Below are 8,608 nucleotides of genomic sequence, written 5' to 3'. Positions count from 1 at the left end.
TGAAAAGAAATCCACTAGTTTCTTTCAGACACTTTCTGGTATTGAATATGTATCACGTACAAAGCATTGCTTTTATTGCAGCCCGTCTTCTTAAGAAAGTCATCTATTGTGTTCTCTGTTTGCCCTCCACCCCACACTCATTCCATAGCCTATCGCTGGCTGGCTAATGTCCTATTACTCCATCCACACAGCTCTGCAAAGATTCGTGATGTCCATCTTACCACATCTGGTGAGACATTTTCCAGTTTTCTTCCTTGACTTCTTAGCAATACAATGTTTGACCAATCTCCAGATCTTCAGAAATGTCCCTATTTTCTGTGACAGTATTGTCTGCTACTCTTCCACTCCACTGATCACTCCTCATTTTTCTTTACACTTTCATTCTCTTCTGGTCATTAACTGTTAGAATTCCTCAAGGCTCAGTGCTAGGTGTTCTTTACTTCTTTATATATACATTTTCTTTTTTTGTGGTCCTAAGTATGTAGTCTTGTTTCCCAAGTGGAAAAGCGGGTGAACTCTATGGTACACAAACTATATCTAAATAAAGCTGCTTATTTTAAAAGCTTCCTTTAATTTTAATGTGAAAAAAAGGATTAAAGGGGACCTGAGTTGTAAGGCAATTGTATAAAATAAGATGTTATTAATACAAAAATTTTTCCATAGATATATGTTACATTTTTGATGTGTTTATACCTAAGAGTGGAATTGTTAGGTCACCTTTGAGGAACTGCTAAAATGTTTCTCAAAGTGACTGCACCATTTTGTGTTTCCACCAACAGTGTATGATATGAGTACTCCAATTTCTCACATCCTCACCAACGCTTCTTATTACCTTTTTTTTTAAAAAAATTATATGTGCCCCAGTAAGTATCTAGCAATAGCTCATTGAAGTTTTGAATTGAAAATCACAGACTTTGAGCTTCTTTTCATTTGCTTATTGGCCACTTACATATCTTCCTTGGAGAAATGTCTATTCAAATCCTTTGCCCATTTGTTAATTGGGTTATTCTTTTTTTTGTTGTTATTTTTTTAAAAATTATTTTATTATAACAATTCTTTTTTATATTTTAAACAGAAATCTTTTATCATATACATGATATTTAAATGTTATCTCTCATTTTGGAGAATGTATTTACATCTTCTTTTTTTTTTAATAAATTTTATTGGGGTGACAATTGTTAGTAAATTTACATAGATTTCAGGTGTACAATTCTGTATTACATCGTCTATAAATCCCATTGTGTGTTCACCACCCAGAGTCAGTTCTCCTTCCATCACCATATATTTGATCCCCTTTACCCTCATCACCCACCCCCCACACCTTACCCTCTGGTAACCACTACATTATTGTCTGTGTCTATGAGTTTTTGTTTCTCATTTGTTTGTCTTGTTCTTTTTGGTTTATATACCACATATCAGTGAAATCATAGGGTTCTCTGCTTTTTCTGTCTGACTTATTTCACTTAGCATTATACTCTCAAGATCCATCCATGTTGTCACAAATGCTCCTATATCATCTTTCCTTAACGCCGAATAGTATTCCATTGTGTATATGTACCACAACTTCTTTATCCATTCACCTATCGAAGGACATTTTGGTTGTTTCCATGTCTTGGCCACCGTAAACAAAGCTGCAATGAACATTGGAGTACACGTGTCTCTATAGAAAAATAATCTCAGATTTTTTGGTAGAAACCAGGAGAGCGTTTGCTGGGTCATATGGTAATTCTATTCGTAATTTCTTAAGGAACCTCCACACTGCCTTCCATAGCGGCTGCACCAGTCTGCATTCCCACCAACAATGTATGAGAGTTCCTTTTTCTCCACAGCCTCTCCAACACTTGTTCCTATTTGTTTTGTTGATGAAAGCCATTCTGACTGGGGTGAGGTGATATCTCATTGTGGTTTTCATTTGCATTTCTCTGATGATTAGCGATGTTGAGCATTTTTTCATATGTCTATTTGCCATTTGTATATCCTCTTTGGAGAAATGTCTCTTCAGGTCCTCTGTCCATTTTTCAATTGGGTTGTTTGTTTTTTTGTTGTTGAGTTTCATGAGTTCCTTGTATATTTTGGATATTAGCCCCTTATCAGAGGAACTGTTTGCGAAAATCTTCTCCCATTCAGTTGGTTGCCTCATTATTTTGTCAATAGTTTCTTTTGCTGTGCAGAAGCTTTTCAGTTTCATATAATCCCATTCGTTTATTTTAGTTTTTACTTCCATTGCCTTTGGAGTCAAATTCATAAAATGCTCTTTGAACCCAAGGTCCATAAGTTTAGTACCTATGTTTTCTTCAATGCAGTTTATTGTGTCAGGTCTTATGCTTAAGTCTTTGATCCATTTTGAATTAATTTTGGTACATGGTGACAGATAGCAGTCCAGTTTCATTCTTTTGCACGTGGCTATCCAATTCTGCCAGCACCATTTATTGAAGAGGCTGTCTTTCTTCCATTGTATGTTTTTAGCTTCTTTGTCAAAAATTATCTGTCCATATTTATGTGGTTTTATTTCTGAGTTCTCAATTCTATTTCATTGGTCTAAGTGTCTGTTTTTCTGCCAATACCAAACTGTTTTGATTATTGTAGCCCTGTAGACAAGCAAAAATCAGGGAGAGTGATACCTCCAGCATTGTTCTTTTTTTTTAATATTGCTTTGGCTATTCAGGGTCTTTTGTGGTTCCAAACAAATCTGATGATTTTTTTGTTCTATTTCTTTAAAAAATGCCATTGGGATTTTAATGGGGATTGCATTAAATCTGTATATGGCTTTGGGTAATATGGCCATTTTAACTATGTTGATTCTTCCAATCCATGAGCACGGAATGTCTTTCCATTTCTTTGTGTCTTCTTCAATTTCTTTCAAAAATGTCTTATAGTTTTCAGCATATAAATCCTTCACAACCTTGGTTAAGTTTATTCCTAGGTATTTTATTCTTTTTGCTGCAATTGCAAAAGGAATTGTTTTTTTGTATCTCTTTTTCTGAGATTTCATTGTTGGTATATAGGAAAGCAATGGACTTTTGTAGGTTGATTTTGTAGCCAGCAACTTTACTGTATTCATTGAATGTTTCTAATAGCTTTTTGGTGGAGTCTTTAGGGTTTTCTATATAAATCAAGTTATCTGCAAAGAGTGACAATTTAACTTCTTCTTTCCCAATTTGGATGCCTTTCATTTCTTTCTCTTGCTTGATTGCTCAGGCTAGGACTTCCAACACTATGTTGAAAAGCAGAGGTGATAGGGGACAACCTTGTCGTGTTCCTGAACGTAGAGCAAAGGGCTTCAGCTTTTCACCATTAATTATGGGATTAGCTGAGGGCTTGTCGTATATGGCCTTTATTATGTGGAGGTATTTTCCTTCTATACCAATTTTAGTAAGTGTTTTAATCATAAATGGATGTTGTATCTTATCAAATGCTTTTTCTGCATCAATTGATAGAATCATATGATTTTTGTCCTTTATTTTGTTTATGTGATGTATCACATTGATGGATTTGCGAATGTTGAACCATCCTTGTGCCCCGGGGATGAACCCACTTGGTCGTGATGAATAATCTTTTTAATGCATTGTTGTATTCGATTTGCTAGAATTTTGTTTAGGATTTCAGCATCTGTATTCATCAGAGATATAGGTCTGTAGTTTTCTTTTTTTGTGTTGTCCTTACCAGGTTTTGGTATCAGGGTAATGTTGTCCTCATAAAATGAGTTAGGGAGTACTGACTCTTCTTCAATTTTTTGGAAGAGTTTGAGCAAAATTGGTATTAGATCCTCTTTGAAGGTTTGGTAGAATTCACTGGTGAAGCCATCTGGTTCAGGACTTTTGATTTTGGAAGGTTTTTGATGGCTCATTCAATTTCGTTACTGGTGATCGGCCTGTTTAAATTTTCCAGTTCTTCATGATTCAGCCTTGGAAGGCTATATGTTTCTAAGAACTTGTCCATTTCTTCTAAGTTATTAAATTTGGTGGCATATAGTCCTTCATAGTATTCGTGGATAATCCTTTGTATTTCTGTGGTGTCCATGATAACTTCCCTTTTTTCATTTCTGATTTTGTTAATTAGTGTCTTCTTTCTTTTTATCTTAGTGAGTCTAGACAAGGGTTTGTAAATTTTGTTAATCTTTTCAAAGAACCAGCTTTTTGTCACTTTAATTTTTTCTATTGTCTTTTTGTTCTCTATTTCATTTAGTTCTGCTCTGATTTCGTTATTTCCTTTCTTCTGCTGACCTTGGGTTTCGCTTGTTCTTCTTTTTCTACTTCTTTAAGGTGTAACATGAGGTTATTTATTTGGGATTTTTCTTGTTTCTTGAGATAGGCCTGTAATGATATACATTTCCCTCTTAAAACTGCTTTCGCCGCATCCCAAAAATTTTGGTAGGATGTATTTTCATTGTCATTTGTTTGTATGTATCTTTTGAGCTCTCCTCTAATTTCTTCTTTGACCCAGTCATTTTTTAAAAGTATGTTGTTTAATCTCCAAGTATTTGTGTTTTTTCCTGCTTTCTTTTTGCAGTTGATATCCAATTTCAAAGCTTTGTGATCAGAGAATATGTTTGGTACGATTTCAATCTTCTTAAATTTGCTAAGGCTGATTTTGTGTCCCAATATATGGTCTATCCTTGAGAATCTTCCATGTACACTCGAAAAGAATGTATAGTCTGATGTCTTAGGATGAAGTGCTCTATATATGTCAATTATGTCCATTTCATCTAATGTGTCATTTAGGGCTGCTATTTCGTTATTTATCTTCTGTTTGGATGATCTATCCCTAGCTGTCAATGATGTATTTAAGTCCCCTAGTATAATTGTGTTTTGGTCAATTTCTCCCTTTAGTTCTGTTAGTAGTTGCTTGGTATATTTCGGTGCTCCCTGATTGGGGGCATAAATATTGATGACGGTTATATCTTCTTGTTGTATAGTCCCCTTTACCATTATGAAATGTCCATCTTTGTCTTTTGTTATCTCTTTCACCCTGAAGTCTGTTTCATCAGAAATCATTATGGCTACACCTGATTTTCTCTGGGTACCATTTTCTTGGAGTGTCAATTTCCACCCTTTCACTTTGAATCTATGCTTGTCCTTGTAGCTGAGATGTGTCTCTTGTAGACAGCATATTGTTGGGTTTAGTTTTTTGATCCAATCTGCTACTCTGTGTCTCTTTATTGGTGAGTTCAGTCCATTTACATTTAGGGTGATTATTGATATGTGAGTATTTCCTGTCATTCTATTTAGGTTTCTGGTAAGGCTGTGTCTCCATTGTTTCTTTGCCTTTTTGTTGTTGTCTATTATTTCTGTGTGGTCGTATTCTATGATGTTTCCCTCTCTTTCTTCTTTTATTACAGTATATATTTCAGATTTGGATGTTTTTTGAGTGGTTACCCTTGAGTTTATGTAAAAGAAAGTTTGACATTTAGAGTATTCCAGTTTCTTCAGTACGTTTACTTTCTCTATTCCCATATTCTAGTTCAGGCCTTTATGCTCCCCTTTTTTTATGTCTCGGTTGCCACAAGTTGTCCCTGTTGATGGTGGTCTAATAGCCTCCTTTAGTATTTCTTGTAGTGCATGTCGTGTATTAGAAAATTCCCTCAGCTTCTGGATGTCTGGAAAGGTCTTTATTCCTCCTTCATATCTAAAGGAGATCTTTGCTGGATATATTATTCTTGGCTCATGATTTCTCTCTTTCAATAGTTTGAATATTTGGTTCCATTCCCACTAGCTTGTAGAGTTTCTGCTGAAAAATCTGATGATAATCTAATGGGCTTTCCTTTGTAAGTTACCGTCTTCTTTTCCCTGGCTGCCTTGAGGATTCTTTCTTTGTCATTGATTTTAGACAGCTTCAATACAATGTGCCTTGGTGAAGGCCTGTTGGGATTGAGGTAATTAGGTGTTCTATTTGCATCTTGGATTCGAGGATCCAGTTCTTTCCACAAGTTTGGGAAGTTCTCATCAACCATTTGTTTGAATATATTCTCTGTTCCCTTTTCTCTTTCTTCTCCTTCTGGTATGCCCATTATTCTTATATTGCTCTTTCTGATCGAGTCAGAAAGTTCTTGTAGAGTTCTTTCATTTCTTTTAAGTCTCAAGTCTCTTTGTTCTTCCATCTGTGTAAATTCCAGGTTTCTATCTTCGATGTCACTGATTCTTTCCTTCATCTGGTCAACTCTACTACCTAAGCTGGATATTTTATTGTTAATTTCTTTTATTGAGTTCTTAATCTCCAAAATTCTATTTGGTTCTTTTTCAAAATTTCAATCTCTTTTGTAAAATGCTCATGGTGTTTTTTGATTGTGTTTCTGAGTTCATTAAACTGCCTTTCTGTGTTTTCTTGCATCTCGTCCATTTTTTTCAGAATTGTAATCTTGAATTCTCTGTCATTTAAATCACATATTTCCATATCTCTAAGTTCCTTTTCTGGAGACTTTTAACTTTCTTTCTGAGCTGTCTTGTTGCCTTGGTTATTCAGGGCAATTACTGATTTACTATTTCTCTTTCTAGACATCTACAGGAGTGGCTTCTGCAACAGGTTGATAGGTATGCGAAGAGCTTTTGAAGTTCCAAAGCTCTTTCTGCAGCAGATTCAGAGCCCGTTTGTTTCAGCAGTTCTGTTTACTCCTGCAGGGATCCGCCCAGATAGGTGGGGCCAGGGGCAGGGTGAGTTGTGAGAGGTGGCCCAGAGCAATGGTGGCGACCACCACCAGAGCCAGTCCTGCTTCCACAGCTCCCTCCCCTTTGCCGGAACTAGTTGAGCTGTGAATCTGTGTCTGCGGTCCACAGTTCTCAGAGCAGCAAATATTCTGTCCTTTGAACTGACACTGCTACTTTATAGTTTCTAGCACCGTGCAGGTGGGGGCGGGACGAGCTCTGGGAGGGTAGGGAGCAGCGGCTAGTCTCAGTGCCTAAGGCTTCCGTTTGGCAGTGAGGGCTTAAACCACTGATTTCAGCCCGCTATCCTCAGTCTTTGCTCCGAGATTTGCGGTGAGCGAATGTTGGGTTCAGCCGTTTTGTATGCTGCCCCCTCAGCCCTGTGGGCCGTAAGCAGAGCCCTAGCAGTCCAAGTCTTTCCCTCTGTCGCAGCTACAGCTGCGATAGTTCCAGGATGCAGTGAGCACGGAGCACTGAGCTAGGTCTGTGTCCTGCGCCCGCGCGGCTCCGTCTCCGCACTTCTCCTCTCCCTCCTCCCCCGCTCGCGATTCACCCACCTGGAGGTGAATTCAGTAGTGGGCCTCTTCGTCTTGCCTGTCTGCTGTTCAGGGAGTCCTTTGTGGAGTTATTGTTGTCTGATTCATTGTAAATTCCAGGGGAGCGCTACAGAGGCTCACCTCACGCCGCCATTTTTCCCCAAGTAATTTAGTTATTTTCTTAATGATAGCATCTTAGTTTATACTAATGTATTTCAAATTAATACCAATTGAGTTTCAGAAGTAGACTGAAACTTCACTCTTAAATAGCTCTGTTATCACCCTCATACTGTTATTGCCACAAATTATGTTTTTATTCATTGTGTGCCCATCAACTTAGATTTACAATTGCTGCTTTATGCAATTGTCTTTTAAATGATATGGGGAGAAAAGAGTGATAAAACAAACCACATTAACACTGACTTTTATATTTACCATGTACAGGCACATGAACTTGCTTTGTGCTTAGCTTTGTTGTGCCTCATAGATATTGTGTATTTCACATATTGAAATTATATGTCAACCCTGAGACAAGCACATCTATCAGCACCATGTTTTCAACATTTTTTCATTTTGTGTCACTGTCACATTTTGATAATTCTTTCAATATTTCAAGTTTTTCATTATTATTATAGTTCTCATGGTGATCTGGGTTTAATGATCTTTGATGTTACTATTATACTTTGGAGAGACCACAAACTACACCCATACAAGATGGTGAACTTAATCGATAAATGTTGTGTGTGTTCCATCTGCTCCACCACCCTCTCTCCCCATATCTTCAGGCCTACCTGTTTCCTGAGACACAAGAATATTGAAATTAAGCCAATTAACAACTTTACAAGAAAGCTGCACATCTCTCACTTTAAATCAGAAGCTAGAAATCATTAAGCTCAGTGAAGAAGGCTTGTTGAAACCAAGCTAGGCCAAAAGCTCGACCTTTTGCACTAGTTAACCAAGTAATTAGTGCAAAGGGAAAGTTCCAGGGCCCTTAAAAATTATGCTAAATCTACTCTGCCTGTTCTCTATCAGTGGAACAACAAAGGAAATACAAAGTGCTACTCCAGTTAACACATGGATGATAAGAAAGTGAGACAGCCTTATTGCTGATACGGAGAAAGTTTTAGTGGTCTGGATACAAGATCAAACCAGCCATAACATTCCCTTAAGCCAAAGCCTAATCCAGAGCAAGGCCCTAACTCTTCAATTCTGTGAAAGCTGAGAGAGGCAAGGAGGCTGCAGAAGAAAAGTGAAGCTGGCAGAGGATGGTTCATGAGGTTTAAGGAGAGAAGCCATCTCTATAACATAAAAGTGAAGGTGAAGCAGCAAGTGCTGAGGTAGAAGCTGCAGCAAGTTATCCAGAAAATCTAGTACAATAATTAATGGGGCTGGATACACTAAACAACAGATTTTCAGTGTAGACAAAACTACCTT

The sequence above is a fragment of the Rhinolophus hipposideros genome (genome assembly GCF_964194185.1).
Source record: "Rhinolophus hipposideros genome assembly, chromosome: 4".
Lineage (NCBI taxonomy): Eukaryota > Metazoa > Chordata > Mammalia > Chiroptera > Rhinolophidae > Rhinolophus > Rhinolophus hipposideros.
Note: the sequence above shows the minus strand (reverse complement) of the source record.